Genomic DNA, 18,190 nt, shown 5'->3' on the forward strand with positions numbered 1-18,190 from the left:
TACAGCACATACTTCACTGACGTAATTCTCCTGGACTCAATCTCCATTAATCCACTGTTCCAACACACTCCACCCAACGGTTCCCCCTTCCTCTTCCCTATCATCCTACCTGAGCCAGTATCTACTCACACCAAACCATCTTTGTGCCTCCCACCTTGCTCTTCCTCTACCCAGCAAGCTCAATGCAACCCCCACATTACCATTCTATCTGCTGAACGCAGTCCAAGCTGTCAAGTCTTCTTTCTCTTTTGTGTGTGCCTGTTGACAACTTAATGCTTTCACTATTCAATGAGTGGCCACCTTTACCCCAAGATTACAAACTTGTAAATAAGCTATGTATTATATCCAAAGCAGTAGCATGTCATTAATTTGGAGTGACCTGACTTCATTATGGAATTGTTGTTATGGCAGCAATGATTAGACAAGGGATGTTACATGGACCACTCCTGTCTCCTCTCTTGCAACCAGTTCATTAATGACATGCACAGTTTTCTTTTATAGTACATGATCTTATTGACCACATTTCTGTCTGATTTAATAACTGTTATTGTCCTTTTAGCTACTTTCTGACTTCTTGCATATATCTGAAAATGCTCCAGTAACTGTCTTCATAACCCATCCCACAATTACCAACTTTTCTGGGAAACACTTTTTGATTCTTTCTTACCATTCTCAGGCTTCTTCAGCTGGGCCTTTCTCTCATGAACCTATCTGTATATATTCTAGCTCTTCTTTTTATTATTTTTGCTGCTCTAGTATGATATATTGGGTCTGAAGATTTCATGATGAGTTTCTGTGGTACATGCTTATCTGCATGCTTGAATAATATCTGTTTCATTTATAAACACAGAGTGTTGATATCATTTTGTTTGTGGATCCAAGGAGCCAACATCACAGCTAAATTCTTCTGTATTTTGCTCATATTTCGTTTGTGATACTTAATGTCTATATCCATGCACATACTCTGCAGACCACTGTGAAGTGCATGGAAGAGGATGCTTAGGATTGTACCGTGTTGATGTTTCCAGTTGCAGGTGGGAGTGTGGGAAGAGTTAATTTAATTTTGCCTTCACACTCGCTACAGAAGAAATATGTATTGGGTTGCAGAATATCCCTAAATTCTTCAATTAACAGTGGTTCTTGAAATTTTGTAAGAAGGCTTTCACAGGATAAATGGCATATATTTTCAAACATGTGCCATTTCCCTTTGAATATTTCCATGATACTCACCTGTGAGCTGAAAAAACCTGTGACATTCATGCTCACACACTTGAGTAAAATTTTAAGACAGGATGCATGAACAATTTTTAAGAAGTTTCTTTTGTACACTGACTGGGTTTACCCACTAGCCTGCCAATGAAGTAAAGTCTGTCATTTGCTTTACACATCACCAAGTGATGTGATAATTCCATTTTATATCCTTACAAAACTGTTAAACTGAGATATTTGTTTCACTTGAATGACTCCGATTATGACTCACTGATATTTTAATCATTAGATACTATTTCTCTACATTTTGTGAAATGCAAAATTTTATATTTCAGAACATTTCAACACTCTGAAATCTTATTGACATTTGACTAGGTATTTGTATAGAGTATTTCAGATAGTACGTCATTAATGATAACTGCATCAGCTGAAAAGAGACTGAGTTTACTATTAAAATTGTCTGCTAGCTCAGTGATATACAATATCTACAGTAAGGGTCACAACACACCTCTTTGGGGTATGCCTCCTATTTCTGCACATAACTCTCCAGATAAGCTAACACGCCGGAACTTCCCTGCCAAAAAATCATCAGTCCAGTCACAAATTTGATCAACACCACATATAGCCATACATTTGTTAATAAACATTGGATTGGTACCAATTACAACACTTTTTGGAATTCAAGAAATAATACAACCACCTTATTACCTTGATCTATGGCTTTCAAGACATAGTGTGAGAAAAAAGCTCATTGGATGATATGTGACCAGTTTCTTAAGAATCCATAGAGACTGGCGCAGTAGATGTCACATTCTGTGTAGATATCTCATCAAGTTCTAAGGCTCTACAACAGATGATGTCAGTCAGATTGGACAATAGTTTTCTGGATCACTTCAGCTACCCCTCTTGTAGACTGTACTTTCCTCCAAACACTGGGAAGTTTTTCTGTTCAAGGGATCTACAGCATATTGTGATTAAAATGAGAGCTAATTCAGGTGCAAATTATCTTCAGAAGCTAACAGGAATTTTATCAGCCCATGAAGCCTTATTTAATTTTAGCAATTTCAACTGTTTCGCAGTGGCAATGACACTAATACCTACATCACTCATCTTTACAGTGATGTAAGAAATAAACTGGTTCAATACTTCTACATCATCCCTAGTAAAGGAATGTGTGAAAATAGAGTTTAGCATTTGTACCCTATGAACTTACTTCCACTGTTACTGTTTTAAGGTTACTTGCCACTCAATAATATTTGTTTTCAACTATATCTCAGCAGTCATTATCAAAACAGCAATCAGTAAATTCATCCCTCCCACACTCTCTATTCACTGCAGGCTTCCTTCAGGTATTTCATTTCAACCTTTCTTGTTAGCCAAAATTCAACAACTTGTCAACTGTACTTCAGTCCCCCTCCCCCTTTCAATTCTGTTTGTGTCTAGTACTTCTAAGCATCGGCTTTTCTCCTGATATGTATATCTATAGATGTGTTAAGTAATCTATTAGTGACTTCCATAATTATCAGAGTAGATTAGCCCTCGTCATAATTTATTGGCTATATACTTTACATGTAGCGACTGCTTTTGAATATTAGTACATAAATTGAACCATAAGGCTCTCGTTTGTGGTGGTATTTACAGGTCACAGTATGTGAATAAATGAATACATTCACCTTTTTCCCTCTATAAGTGCTGAACCATATGCTGAGAATTTTATTTATACTGTCTCAGAAAATATGTTGGTATGAGATGATTCATGCACTACAAAGACCTAATTTTGCCAACAAGAACAAAAGATGAGTGGTGGATAATGTGTCTACTAGTGATTTAGAATCAGACTTAAGTGACACATGCAAAGGAGTTACAATGTGGTTCATTGTTACACACTATTGATAAGCCTAAGTAAACTAGTTCCGTCCAGTTCCATGCAAATCATAAGCATAAGGAAATTAGTATTATGAATAGCAAAGAACCAATAAAGTAAGTGTACTTTTGCACATTTTTAGGTGTTCACAGTAGACAATAAGCTGAACTGGTAACATTACAAATCACTCTTTCAATAAACATGGTAATAAGCAGCAGTTTTCTTAAGAATTGTAAGGAGCATTAGGAAAAGAAAACCATTTAAGGGATTGTAATGCCATTGCTGGATAATGGTGATGGTGGTCCCTTTGAGAATGCTGAGGCCCCAAATTCATTACTAGAGGGACATAGGCACACGATAATGTAATGAGAGAGCAAGCAAGTGCATGCTTTGATTGTTCACTGCATTCACTCATGATGAAAAAAGAGAAAAGAGGGCTTCAAAAGAAGGTCAAAGGGGTGTAGGGCATTTCCTTCCAGGGGAAGGACTGTGTGGAACTGAAAATTCATTATAGATCAGCAAATGTATTCTGTTGTGAGAATCAAGGTGGGGCTGTAGGAATTCAAAGGAGGATGGGTGTCATGAGCCGATGATGCACAATCAGGTATGCCACACTGCATTACCAGTATCAATGTCCAGCAGGTAGATGACCTCATTATTGAAGAGCAGCAATTTCTGATAGCAGCCACTGCCCCAGAGGCCAGATTGAACATTGGAACTGCAACAGACATGCAGTGCTCTCCACGCACTTACATTTCGATTCCCCACACTCCCTCTGCTGTAAAGAAAATGTAATACACCTATTTGTTCTCCTCCTGAAGTTTCTGTATCTGTTTTCAGCACTACTGAGTGCAGTGGACAGGCAGTGCATGCACATTCTTGCTCTGAAATCACATGGGTGTGTGCAAACGTCCTTCTGATGGCGAGTTTGCGGTCTCATCACTATTATAGGGACCACACTTTCCTTCATAGGCAATGGTACTACAAACCCTATAGCAGCTTTCATTGTATAATATCAGGGTTGTTTCTTTTTGAATGTCTTTTATGCATTATATTTTGGAGATGACATACGTGAAGAAACGAATCTTCATTAGTCCTGAAATTCTTAAGATTATGTGGATCAAAAACCTGACTAGTCCTCCCAGGCAAGTGTTTAAAAACTTTATTCACAACTTCTTTGGAAACATAAGAGCTGCAAATTATGCTGAGCTGGTGAACAACCTATTGGACAACTATCATCACTTACTCTGCAACATGTCACTCAAAATGAATTTTCTCCAGATTGGTGGAACCTGACAGTGCTTCTAGATGCCACAAAAGAGTATTACAGTGTACAAGCAGAGAGAGGGCTCTCATCTGTATGAGTCCATGCCTCTATTTGATGTGTTCTTGATATTCATTTATGTTTGTGTTGTTAAGCTAAATGGGGTTTGTTTGAATCATATTTTCATCATAAAAAATAACATTCATATACTTCATAATAGATTCAAAGAATGCTGTTAAATGTCACTTTCCTTAGTGTTATATTATTGTTTATCTCCAGTACTAGAACAAATACCAAAAACTAGAAACAGAATATTTTTTATGACCTGAAATTTTTAGTGTTGTACATCTTTCATTAAATGAAGTCTTCACCTATGTAGCCTGTCTTTTAAGTGTTTCTAATACTTACTTTCATTATTTATTTTTAGTTATTGCTTACTTTTATTGTTGTCTCCCTTCTGTTACACCCTTCCTTGCACACTCTATGGATGTCTTCTTCAGCATGACTTCTTTGCCATATGACTGACTTCAAAATCTCTTTTCCATAGGTAAAAATAAATAAATAAAAATAAAAAAGAAGGAAATGATATAACTTGTGTCTTCTAACTACGATAAATTATTGAATTGCTTACATGTTGAGTATGGCAATGGCCTTGCCGCAGTGGATACACTGGTTCCCATGAGATCACTGAAGTTGAACGCTGTTGGGCGTGGTCAGCACTTGGATGGGTGACCATCCAGGCCTCCTTGTGCTGTTGCCATTTTTCAGGATGCACTCAGCCTCATGATGACAATTGAGGACCTACTCAGCCAAATAATAGCAGCTTCGGTCAAGAATACCATCATCACAACTGGGAGAGTGATGTGCTGACACCACACCCCTCCTATCCACATGCTCCACTGTGGATGACATGGCGGCTGGATGGTCCCGGTAGGCAACTCGTGGCCTGACGATGGAGTGCTTGTTTTTTACATGTTGAGTATCATTTAAATCATGTGTAATTAAATGAAAGTGGATATAATTCAAAATTATCATAATCAACAGCACTTTCAAATCATCATGAGGCTTATTTGTCTTCTTTAGTGTTGGAGTCTCTAAATATGGTTTATTTGCAAAGTCTTATCAGACACAGCTGTTTTTTTTCCATGTGCGTTTGTGTTTGTCTACAACATGTTATCAACCTACTGCATAGTTACTGTCAGCAATCTTGCAGAGGTTTCATTCTATTCTGTATGTTCTTATTTTTTGTGATCTTCTGTTAGCCATAAATCCCCCATGTTTGTATTGTAGCAGTAAACAATCTGTATTTATCATGTGAGCCAACCAGGTCACATCCTCACCATAACAAACAGTATTTTCCCATGCATGTCCATATCACTGTTGCTTTGCAGCTTATTGGTCTGTGTACTATCATGTCTTGCTAATTGAATGGGCAGAGATGGGCATGTAACACTAATGTTCTAGTGGTATAACCTTGTGCAACTATTCCCTAGGTCTTTATAGGCTTCAGGGGAAGAACTGACTAATAAAAATGTTCATATGTAGTAGAACATTATTATTTGTCACTTAATCCCCTGAAGCCTATTGTGGTAGAAATCCCCCCCCCCTCCCCCCGACCCCCATGGTCCATGGACCTAGCCATTGGTGGGGAGGCTTGTGTTCCTCAGCGATACATATACCCGTACCATAGCTGCAACCACAACGGAAGGGTATCTGTTGAGAGGCCAGACAAAATTGTGGTTCCTGAAGAGGGGCAGCAGCCTTTTCAGTAGTTGCAGGGGAAACAGTGTGGTTGATTGACTGGTCTGGCCTTGTGACACTAACCAAAACGGCTTTGCTGTGCTGGTACTGCGAACTGTTGAAAACAAGGGAAAAAAACAGCCATAATTTTTCCCAAGGCTATGCAGCTTTACTGTATGGTTACATGATGATAGCGTCCTCTTGGGTAAAACATTCTGGAGGTAAAATAGTCACCCATTTGGATCTCTAGGCAGGGACTACTCAGGAGGACGTCGTTATCAGGAGGAAGAAAACTGGTGTTCTATGAATCAGAGTATGGAATGTCAGATCCCTTAGTCAAGCAGCTAGGTTAGAAAATTTAAAAAGGGTAATGGACACGTTAAAGTTAGATATAGTGGGAATTAGTGAAGTTCGGTGACAGCAGGAACAAGATTTCTGGTCAGGTGACTACAGGGTTGTAAATATAAAATGAAATAGGGGTAATGGAGGACTAGTTTAATAATGAGTAAAAAAAATAGGAGTGCAGGTAAGCTACTGCAGACAGCATAGTGCACACATTATTGTGACCAAGATAGACACGAAGCCATGCCTACCACAGTAGTACAAGTTTATATGCCAACTAGCTCCACAGATGATTAAGAGATTGATTAAATGTATGGTGAGATAAAATAAATTATTCAGACAGTGAAGGGAGACGATAATTTAATAGTCATGGGTGACTGGAATTCGACAGTAGGAAAAGGGAGAGAAGGAAACATAGTAGGTGAATATGGATTGGGGCTAAGAAATGAAAGAGGAAGCCGTCTGGTAGAATTTTGCACAGAGCATAACTTAATCATAGCTAACACTTGGTTTAAGAATCATGGAAGAAGGTTGTATACATGGAAGATCCCTGGAGATACTAAAAAGGTATCAGATAGATTATATAATGGTAAGACAGAGATTTAGGAACCAGGTTTTAAATTGTAAGACATTTCCAGGGGCAGATGTGGACTCTGACCACAATCTATTGGTTACGAACTGTAGAGTAAAACTGAAGAAACTGCAAAAAGGTGGGAATTTAAGGACATGGGACGTGGATAAACTGTAAGAACCAGAGGTTGTACGGACTTTCAGGGAGAGCATAAGGGAACAATTGACAGGGATGGGGGAAAGAAATACACTAGAAGAAGAATGGGTAGCTTTGAGGGATGAAATAGTGAAGGCAGCAGAGTATCAAATAGGTAAAAAGACGAAGACTAGTAGAAACCCTTGGGTAATAGAAGAAATATTGAATTTAAGGAGAAAATATAAAAATGCAATAAATGAAGCATGCAAAAAGGAATACAAACGTCTCAAAACCGAGATCGACAGGAAATGCAAAATGGCTAAGGAGGGATGGCTAGAGGACAAATGTCAGGATGTAGAGGCATATATCACTAGGGGTAAGATAGATATTGCCAACAGAAAAATTAAAGAGACTTTTGGAGAAAAGAGAACCACTTGTATGAATATCAAAAGCTCAGATGGAAACCCAGTTCTAAGCAAAGAAGGGAAAGCAGAAAGGTGGAAGGAGTATATAGTGGGTCTATACTAGGGCAATGTACTTGAGTGCAATATTATGGAAATGGAAGAGGATGTAGATGAAGATGAAATGGGAGATATGATACTGCGTGAAGAGTTTGACAGAGCACTGAAAGATCTAAGTTGAAACAAGGCCCCGGGAGTAGACAATATTCCATTAGAATTACTGATAGCCTTGGAAGAGCCAGCCCTGACAAAACTCAACCATCTGGTGATTAAGACATATAAGACAGGTGAAATACCCTCAGACTTCAAGAAGAATATAACAATTCTGATCCCAAAGAAAGCAGATGTTGACAGATCTGAAAATTACTGAACTATCAGTTTAATAAGTCACAGCTGCAAAATACTAACACGAATTCTTTACAGATGAATGGAAAAACTGGTAGAAGCTGACCTCGGGAAAGATCAGTTTGGATTCCATAGAAATGTTGGAACACTTGAGGCAATACTGACCCTATGACTTATCTTAGAAGTAGATTAAAGAAAGGCAAACCTACGTTTCTAGCATATGTTGACATAGAGAAAACTTTTGACTGGATACTCTCTTTCAACTTCTGAAGGTGGCAGGTGCAAAATACAGGGAGCAGTAGACTATCTACAATTTGTACAGAAACCAGATGGCAGTTACCGGAGTCGAGGGGCATGAAAGGGAAGCAGTGGTTGGAAAGGGAGCGAGACAAGATTGTAGCCTATCCCTGATGTCATTCAATCTTTATACTGAGCAAGCACTAATGGAAACAATTGATAATATTCTACTTGGGTGTGCAGCCAGATCATAACGTCTTCTTGACACAATATTTCCATGGTCCAACTGGGTGCCATCATCAGGTGAGAGTGCTGGTACACGATCTCGCCAGAACTGACTCCTCAGTGCAAGCGGCGTCCCCTATATAGGCCGCAGAAGGCCCACAATGCGTGCGTGAGAAGGTGCCATAACTGCCCTCTAGCACAAGTAAACATACCGCACTGCCAGTGGTGGATACAGGTGAACATTTACATGCTTTTGAGTGAGTTGCTACTTTTATCCTTTGATTTAGCATCACGTCTGTAAAGTGTTGCCAGCGATCATAAAAGCTGTGGCCTTTGGCGCCTGCGTGGTAAGAACATGTCAAAAAGTGATCCAAACATCACTTCCCTCCCAATAGCTGAGCAGTCCCCACCACTCTCACTGATTGGAAAGTAGGCTGTCTCACTAGCTCACTGCTCCCCATCACTCCCAGGGACCAGATAGCAAGGTAGCTCACTTGCTCGCGGCTCCCCACCATTCTTAAGGATCAAATTAAAAACTGGCTCACTGCTCCCCACCAAGGCAACTAGCTCTCGCAGATGAAATTGTATGGAGCAGACCACACAGCGACTTGAGGCGTCACTCTGTTCTCTGCGCTCTTCACACAGTGAAACAGCTTACAACTCACTTTCATGACTGAGCATGTCTCCATCCGAGTTCAGCTCTTAATTCTTTGTATCCTTATTTGATCTGTTCTAATCATCATCTTCTTGTGTTGTTGCTTTTCTGTTTTCTTCTTCTGTGAGTGTTCGTGTCAGGTGTACAATTATGGCCTCTTCTATGTCTTTTGCATTTATAGTTGCTTTTGTTGGTGTGTCAGTAGCCTTTTCACACCTTTTAATTACTTTGAGTGGATAGGGTACTAAATGTAATGGTTATTTTAACATTCATGGTAGTCCATGTACATAGGCTGCCTCAGGAGGAATGGTCAATATTTAGAGATATGACAGGAATGATCAATTGAAGCAAAAAGCAAAATATTGACATATGCCCTATTGCAAATGGTTTCTGAAATGAATTATATTTAAAGTTACTTTTCTGTCTTTTTCTAGAATAACACAAAATCTGCAGCTTTTAGCCAAAACTTGTCATAGTACAAAATTAAACTACATTAAATTGCCCTTAAAAGGATTCTATTCATTTTTCCTCAAGAACTGTTTCAGCTCTTCCATTAGCCAAGGTGCATGGTTTTGCTTCAGGTTTACCATCTTTGGAGGAGCATATTTATTATGTAACTGTTGTGATAGTGCCACGACATTTAAGAGTGCCGCCACGACAGTACGCGCAAACGGCGATAGAGGCGCTCCGCAAATCGGCTGAGCGCGGGAGCGCCACCTAGCTACGAACGGCGCCGGCCGCATGTCACGGCACGGCAGTCGAATACGAGAGACTGAGTTGTAATCATGTGATCAGCTGTTGTTTCTAAGAGAGAGTGTTGAATATCCACGCAATTATTGCGATTTAAGGTTGTAACACTTTTTGGCGGCGAGGTCGGATATTTTCACTGCGTTGTGGATTTGCGTGTTCTTGACGGGGCAGACATGGAACAGCTTATGCAAGCGCTCATTGAACAACAAACACAGCTGACTGCTACTATTCAGGCTCAACAAACACAGCTGATGGCAGCGATTCAGGCGTTGTCGACGTCGCTTACTCATCGTCTGTCTTCCTCTTCTCCGCCTCCATTCCCTCCTTACGACGAGGCCGCTGAAGACTGGGAGGATTATGAGAAGCGTTTGCGGCACAAACACTTCTTGGCTTTCGGCGTTGTCGACGCTGCTATGTGTAAGTCGTTATTTCTATCTTGGATTTCCCCTCGGGTCTGTCAGCTGCTATCTCAGTTAGCCCCTCTGCGGGAACCTGCCTCCCTGTCCTTCAAAGAAATGTGTGACTTATTGTCTATTATCGAAAAAACACCCACGTCGTTGCCGCCCGCGTTGCGTTCTACCGTTGTCGTAAACAGCCCCATCAATCTTACCGGGCTTGGGCGGCGGAACTACACGGTCTGAGTAGGAAATGTCAGTTTGTCACGGACACACGAGTCTTATGCTGATTCAATGGTTAGGGATGCTATTCTACGGCTTGCTCCTGATAAAGAAGTTCGGCAACGTGCCCTACAACTGCCAAACCCGTCGTTGTCGGAAGTTCTAAGCATCGCTCAATCCTTTGAAGTGTCTGACGCTGCTGGCGCGCAAATAGACGCGTGGTGTGATGTAGGCGCTGTACAGTCAACTCTCGACACGGGCAATTTGCCTGTTTCACAGGAGAACGACGATATGGCAGCAGTTAACTCACGTCAACAACGTCGCGTTGGGCCGCAACGCTCACAGCGAAACCAGCAACCACAGAAGCTGGTTCGTTCCAGACTTCCTTCTTGCCCCCGTTGTTTCGTACAGCACGACACGGCAGCGTGTCCAAAACGTTGGGCCACATTGCTTCTGTGTGTCAGTCCTCTAAAGTTCCTGTCGACGAGGACGAGGCGTCGGACATGGATGTTCACTGTGTGTTTTCTCAAACAAATAAGTTGTTTGTTACTGTTCGTCTTCTGGATAAAGACATCCGCATGCAAGTGGACACTGGCTCTGCATTAACTCTCATTAATTCTCTCACGTATTTGGCGTTGGGCTCCCCTCCTTTGTCTCCAGTTACGCGAAATCTGAGGACTTATAATAAACAGAAAATTCCTATCATGGGCCAGATTCATGCTTCCACTGCCTAAAAGTCTGTTGTTCGGCACCTCACATTTTGTGTGTTGGATCATGCGGGCACTGAAAACCTGTTTGGTTATGATGCTTTCCAGTTGTTCGGGTTCTCCATTGATGATGATGATACTGAGGATATTCCGTATCAACAGCTGGATGGATTGTGTTCTGAATTTTCGTCGGTGTTCTCTGCTGGTCTGGGTTGTGCCAAGGATTTTGAAGCCCACATTACTCTTAAACCTACGGCTCGCCCTGAGTTTTTCCAGGCACGCCCTATTCCGGTGGCGTTGCATGCACCTGTCAAGGTTACCTCCAGCGAATGGGCATCGCCGATCGTGGTGGTTTCTAAACCAAACGGGAGTCTGCGATTGTGTGGTGACTTTAAAGCCACTGTCAACGCTCAGAGCCTCATTGACACTTACCCTCTTCCCCGTCCTGAGGAGTTGTTTACCAAACTCGCTGGGGGCCAGTTCTTTTCCAAACTTGACTTATCGGAGGCGTACCATCAGTTGCCGTTGGACGCTACTTCCAAGGAGTTTCTCGTCATCAACACTCCTTGTGGGTTGTATCAGTACCAGCGGTTACCATTTGGCGTCGCTAGCGCACCGGCCATTTTTCAGCGGTTTTTGAAACAGCTCACGGCTTCCGTTCCTGGCTGCATATACTATCTGGATGACATTGTTGTCACGGGGGCCTCCACTGAGGAGCACCTTCGTAATTTGCGTTCACTGTTTCGGGTTTTGCATTTGGCTGGGTTGAGGTGCAATCTGGACAAGTCACAGTTCTTCCAACCCTCCATTGTGTATCTTGGTTTCCACTTGTCCCATGAGGGTATACGTACTCTACGTCAGCACGTTGCGGCCATTGACACTCTACCCCGGCCGTCTGTCAAAGAACTTCAGGTATTTCTAGGCAAGATTGCTTATTATCACAAATTCATTCCATCCGCAGCGGTGGTAGCTTATCCTTTGCATCAGCTGTTACACAAAAACGTCCCCTTCTGTTGGTCCAATGGGTGTGAGCAGGCTTTTGTCCGCCTGAAGGCTCATTTGCAGTCGGCGCCTTGTCTTGCCACATTCTGTCCGGGTCAGCAATTAGTTTTGGCGACTGACGCGTCACAGTATGGCCTAGGGGCTGTTCTCGCCAATCGGTATGAGGATAGGTCGGAACAACCCATCGCCTATGCTTCCAAGACCCTCAATGAGGCGCAACGGCGTTACTCTCAAATCGAAAAGGAGGCGCTCGCTATCATTTATGCTCTAAAAAAGTTCAGCGTTTTTTTGTATGGTTCTAAGTTTCACCTCATCACCGACCACAAACCGCTGGTCTCCCTGTTCAGCCCATCGGCGTCACTTCCGGATAAGGCAGCTCACCGCCTGCGACGTTGGGCCTTATACTTGTCTTGTTTTCATTATGAGATTCACTATCGCCCCATGGCCCAGCACGCCAACGCTGACGCATTGTCGCGATTGCCGATGGGCCCCGACCCGGTTTTCGATCGTGATGAACTCCTCTGTTTCCACATTGATGAGGAAGAACGTGGTGCGGTCGAGGGTTTTCCACTTACAGGTTCGCAGGTCGCGTCGGCTACTGCGCGGGACCCGGTCCTGCGTCGGGTGATCGGTTTTGTTCAACGGGGTTGGCCGGACAGGACCAAGGGCCGGGCATCGGATCCCCTTCACAACTACCATGCCTTGCGCCTTCGTCTGTCTGTTAGTGATGTTGTTGTTCTCCTGGCCACAGATGGCGCATCTCCACAGGTCGTGGTGCCAGCCTCTCTTCACAAAGATGTTCTCAAACTGTTGGACGAAGGCCATTGGGGTATTTCTCGGACTAAGTCCCTGGCCCGCAGGCACGTTTATTGGCCCAGTATTGATTCGGACATCGCCCATATGGTTGCTGCGTGTGTCCAGTGTGCTCAACAACTGGCGGCACCTCGTACAATGCCCTCTCCGTGGCCTGATCCAGCTCAGCCATGGGAATGGGTGCACGCCGACTTTTCCGGCACCTTCCTCGGTACTTATTGGCTACTGTTGATTGACGCCTTCTCGAAGTTTCAGTTTGTTGTTAGATGTCCGTCACCCACCACTGCGGCGACAACGCTGGCTTTGTCCAAAATCTTTGCGCTAGAAGGTCTTCCATCCACGATCGTCACGGACAATGGCCCTCAGTTCTCTTCGCAGGCCTTCCGTGATTTTTGTACTGGAGAAGGGATTCATAATGTTACAGCACCTCCCTTCCATCCGCAATCGAATGGGGAGGTCGAGCGCCTTGTCTGCACTGTCAAATGCCAGATGAAAAAATTCCTTGGTGATTTTTCCACAGATGACGCTCTGCTGCAATTTCTGAGTTCTTATCCCTTCATGCCTCTGGGTGATCGCAGCCCTGCTGAACTCTTGCATGGCCGCCAACCGCGCACTCTACTGCACCTGCTTCACCCTGTCAGGCCTTGTGCTGTGTCCCCTAGTGCGGGAAAATACTCGGTGGGCGCCGACGTGTGGGCACGAGGGTATGGATCTCGCCCTAAATGGATTCCAGGGGTGGTCAAGGCTCTTCACGGCCGCCGGCTTTGTGAAATACGTACGGGCGATAGCACAGCTGTCGCCATTACGACCAGATGCGCCCACGAGTGGTGGCCACGCCGGTGCCACCGCCCCATCCTTCGCCTCCACCAGCCCAAGAAGCCAGTCCTGTGGCTGCTGCCGATCTACCGTCCGTGTTGATGCAGCCGACGTCACTACCACTTCCGAGTATGCCGGAACCAGCCCCAGTCGCGACGCCGCCCTTTCCAGGACCCATCTCGCTGGAGCACACTCCCAGGTCCATGACACCTATGGATGCTGCTCCAGAGTTTTCACCCATCATCTCATCCACAAGGCACGTTCCACGCACGAGCTTCCATCCTGGACATTTTCGACCTTACTCTCGTGTCTCTCCATGGGATCTCCTCGGGGCCTCACAAGAGGCCATGGATGTCTCCGCGCTGTCCATGTCTCCAAGGAAGTGAGTTTTTTTTCTCAAGGGGGAAAAGTGTTGTGACAGTGCCACGACATTTAAGTGCCGCCACGACAGTACGCGCAAACAGCGATAGAGGTGCTCCACAAATCGGCTGAGTGCGGGAGCGCCACCTAGCTACGAATGGCGCTGGCCGCATGTCACGGCACGGCAGTCGAATACGAGAGACTGAGTTGTAATCATGTGATCAGCTATTGTTTCTAAGAAAGAGTGTTGAATATCTACGCAATTATTGTGATTAAAGGTTATAACAGTAACAGAGTTAATTTGGTAATGATGTTGTGAGCTGATATACCAGGTATTAATTTATTTGCTTGTGGATTTCATGGCGAATATATATATGGAGGCCTGAATATAAGCTGCATTATGAGTAGGTGCAAGCTGAAATACTATTGTATTTGAAGATGAAACTACACACTTGAATTTCATGATGAAGGGGCAGAATATATATGTTAGTGTTCCTAGGAATTTTTGTGTATTCTATCTCAAATCGAATGTTGAAAGATCAGTTTTGGAACAGGCTATTCCACCTAATTTCAGAGGTCTGTAAGGGTGCACATTAGGCAATTTTTTTAAGGGATTTGGTATTTACAAACACATATTTGTCTTGTTTGTCTTCATTAGTATTGAATGTGTGTAGCATGGTCAGTAATAAATCAGTGTTCGTATGCTACAACTCCACCTCTTCATCTGTTACTTTTCTTGTCTTAGGGCAGTGGAGTCTATATTTAGGGAACTGGAGAGCGTGCTTGGCTTGAGCCAGGTGTCCATGTTTGTTAGAAAAAAGACATGGACGTCAATATTCTGAAATGTAAGGTGGAGTTCATCGAAATGAGTTGAAAGTGACTGCCAACTATGTTCTACAGTAACAATACAAACACACTGGTAGAAATAGTGGCTGCATGAGTAGACAAGCTCAGAACTCGTAAAGCACAAACTTAGTATTCATTTGCAATGCTTTTATCCAGACTTTATCTGCACTGTTATCTCTTGCTAAGTAGCCCAAATTCAGAAATCACATTATTCAAATTTTCATTTTTCAGCAGTGAAGTCCTTGCATATTGTTAAGCTTGTCTTCATGAGTTTCTTAAGTACTGTGACTTTCACAGACCTTTTCATATATATGATACAAACTTCATGATTGTGGCTCTAGGTTTCACAGATCACAACTTCCTACATCCTGCTCTATAACCTCTAATTATAGAATGTGCTGCAAGGCCCACCCAGTTAACCGTTCGGTCTAATGCATTGCTTTCTGGATGGGAAGGCATGCTGGGCCCCGGCACGTATCTGCCCGGAGGATTAGTGTCGAGATCCGGAGTGCTGGCCAATCTGTGGATGGTTTTTAAGGTGGTTTTCCATCTGCCACGGTGAATGCAGGCTGGTTCCCCTTATTCCGCCTCAGTTACACTATTTGGTAATTACTGCACAAACACTATCTCCACATATGCATACACCATAATTACTCTACCACGCAAACATTTAAACATTTGTGGTTATACTCATCTGGTGTGAGATGTAGACGTTCCTGGGGCCTGGGGGGGTGTGTGTGGGGGGGGGGGGGGGGGGTTGGTTATGTCCACTGTGTGCTGAACCGCACAATCACCATGGGTTTGGCATGGGGGTGGCAGTGGGGTGAGTTGAGGACTGCTGTAGCCTGTTGTGGGATTGTGAACTACTGAGAGCCATGGCGGGAACAAGGCCTCTCCGTTGTCTCTAGGTCCCCGTTCCATACAATACAATACAATACAATACAGTACAATGTGCCACATGTATATTTGTTTTCACTTTAAGCTTTTACAGTATAAAATGGCTATGCCAACAACAAATATTTTGCTTTTAGCAGTGTACTTTCAGTACTGCACAACAATATGTTATCCACATTGCCTTTGCCTAGAAGAATTCTGAGTGATGTTCAGCATCATTTTACCAAAATGAAGAAAAAGGAAAATGCCAGTACTGTCAGTAAACAATTGTCATGGCTTCTGGCTCATCAACAAACCTGAAAAGACATCTAAAATCAAAGCATCCCACAGTACTTCTGGAACAATGTGGGCCAGGAAGCTGATCAAGATCACCATCAACCAATGCAGAAATTCAAGAAATCATTTATTGTGAACTGCCCTCACTGATATCTGCTTCCACCTTGGGTGCAGGCAAATTGTGTCTCAAGCGCTATCCAGCCCATCAGTGTCACCAGGTTCTGGACCAAGTCCTCATTTATCTCCTTGTGGTGTGCTCACTCTCAACTGCTTTTCATGTATAACAGCCAATAAGTAATTTTTTAAATATTCTAAAGTCATTCACATTAAGTAAACGTATGTCATATGATGTACACTCCTGGAAATGGAAAAAAGAACACATTGACACCGGTGTGTCAGACCCACCATACTTGCTCCGGACACTGCGAGAGGGCTGTACAAGAAATGATCACACGCATGGCACAGCGGACACACCAGGATCCGCGGTGTTGGCCGTCGAATGGCGCTAGCTGCGCAGCATTTGTGCACCGCCGCCGTCAGTGTCAGCCAGTTTGCCGTGGCATACGGAGCTCCATTGCAGTCTTTAACACTGGTAGCATGCCGCGACAGCGTGGACGTGAACCGTACATGCAGTTGACGGACTTTGAGCGAGGGCGTATAGTGGGCATGCGGGAGGCCGGGTGGACGTACCGCCGAATTGCTCAACACGTGGGGTGTGAGGTCTCCACAGAACATCGATGTTGTTGCCAGTGGTCGGCGGAAGGTGCACGTGCCCGCCGACCTGGGACCGGACCGCAGCGACGCATGGATGCACGCCAAGACCGTAGGATCCTATGCAGTGCCGTAGGGAACCGCACCGCCACTTCCCAGCAAATTAGGGACACTCTTGCTCCTGGGGTATCGGCGAGGACCATTCGCAACCGTCTCCATGAAGCTGGGCTACGGTCCCGCACACCGTTAGGCCGTCTTCCGCTCATGCCCCAACATCGTGCAGCCCGCCTCCAGTGGTGTCGTGACAGGCGTGAATGGAGGGACAAATGGAGACGTGTCGTCTTCAGCGATGAGAGTCGCTTCTGCCTTGGTGCCAATGACGGTGGTATGCGTGTTTGGCGCTGTGCAGGTGAGCGCCACAATCAGGACTGCATACGACTGAGGCACACAGGGCCAACACCCGGCATCATGGTGAGGGGAGCAATCTCCTACACTGGCCGTACACCTCTGGTGATCGTCGAGGGGACACTGAATAATGCACGGTACATCCAAACCGTCATCGAACCCATCGTTCTACCATTCCTAGACCGGCAAGGGAACTTGCTGTTCCAACAGGACAATGCACGTCCGCATGTATCCCGTGCCACCCAACGTGCTCTAGAAGGTGTAAGTCAACTACCCTGGCCAGCAAGATCTCCGGATCTGTCCCCCATTGAGCATGTTTGGGACTGGATGAAGCGTCGTCTCACGCGGTCTGCACGTCCAGCACGAACGCTGGTCCAACTGAGGTGCCAGGTGGAAATGGCATGGCAAGCCGTTCCACAGGACTACATCCAGCATCTCAACGATCGTCTCCATGGGAGAATAGCAGCCTGCATTGCTGCTGCGAAAGGTGGATATACACTGTACTAGTGCCGACATTGTGCATGCTCTGTTGCCTGTGTCTATGTGCCTGTGGTTCTGTCAGTGTGATCATGTGATGTATCTGACCCCAGGAATGTGTCAATAAAGTTTCCCCTTCCTGGGACAATGAATTCACGGTGTTCTTATTTCAATTTCCAGGAGTCTATATCATTTAAAAATAATTCACAGTAAAAATTAAAAAAACTTTTGGTAACTGAAAAGGCAGTCTGCCATATGTCTGCTGTATGGATGAGTGTAAGTAAAATTAGTTTGAGAAGAGTGAACTACAGTCAAACCTATTAGAATGCTCACAATTCAGACAGGCAGATTGCAGAAAACACCGAACAGGGTAAAGTCTGTTGTCCCAAATACAATATCAATTTTAAAATCACTTCCATAGCAACAGAAAATGCATCAAATACGAAATTAACTGCCATGCTTTGCAAA

General features: G+C 44.0%; 1 pseudogene; it reads left to right on the forward strand.

Moving 5' to 3' along the window:
- The first annotated feature begins 4,979 nt into the window (after window positions 1-4,979).
- Window positions 4,980-5,097, forward strand: LOC126274483 (5S ribosomal RNA; annotated as a pseudogene).
- The last annotated feature ends 13,093 nt before the right edge of the window (window positions 5,098-18,190 follow it).

The sequence above is a fragment of the Schistocerca gregaria genome, chromosome 5, assembly GCF_023897955.1.
Source record: "Schistocerca gregaria isolate iqSchGreg1 chromosome 5, iqSchGreg1.2, whole genome shotgun sequence".
NCBI lineage: Eukaryota > Metazoa > Arthropoda > Insecta > Orthoptera > Acrididae > Schistocerca > Schistocerca gregaria.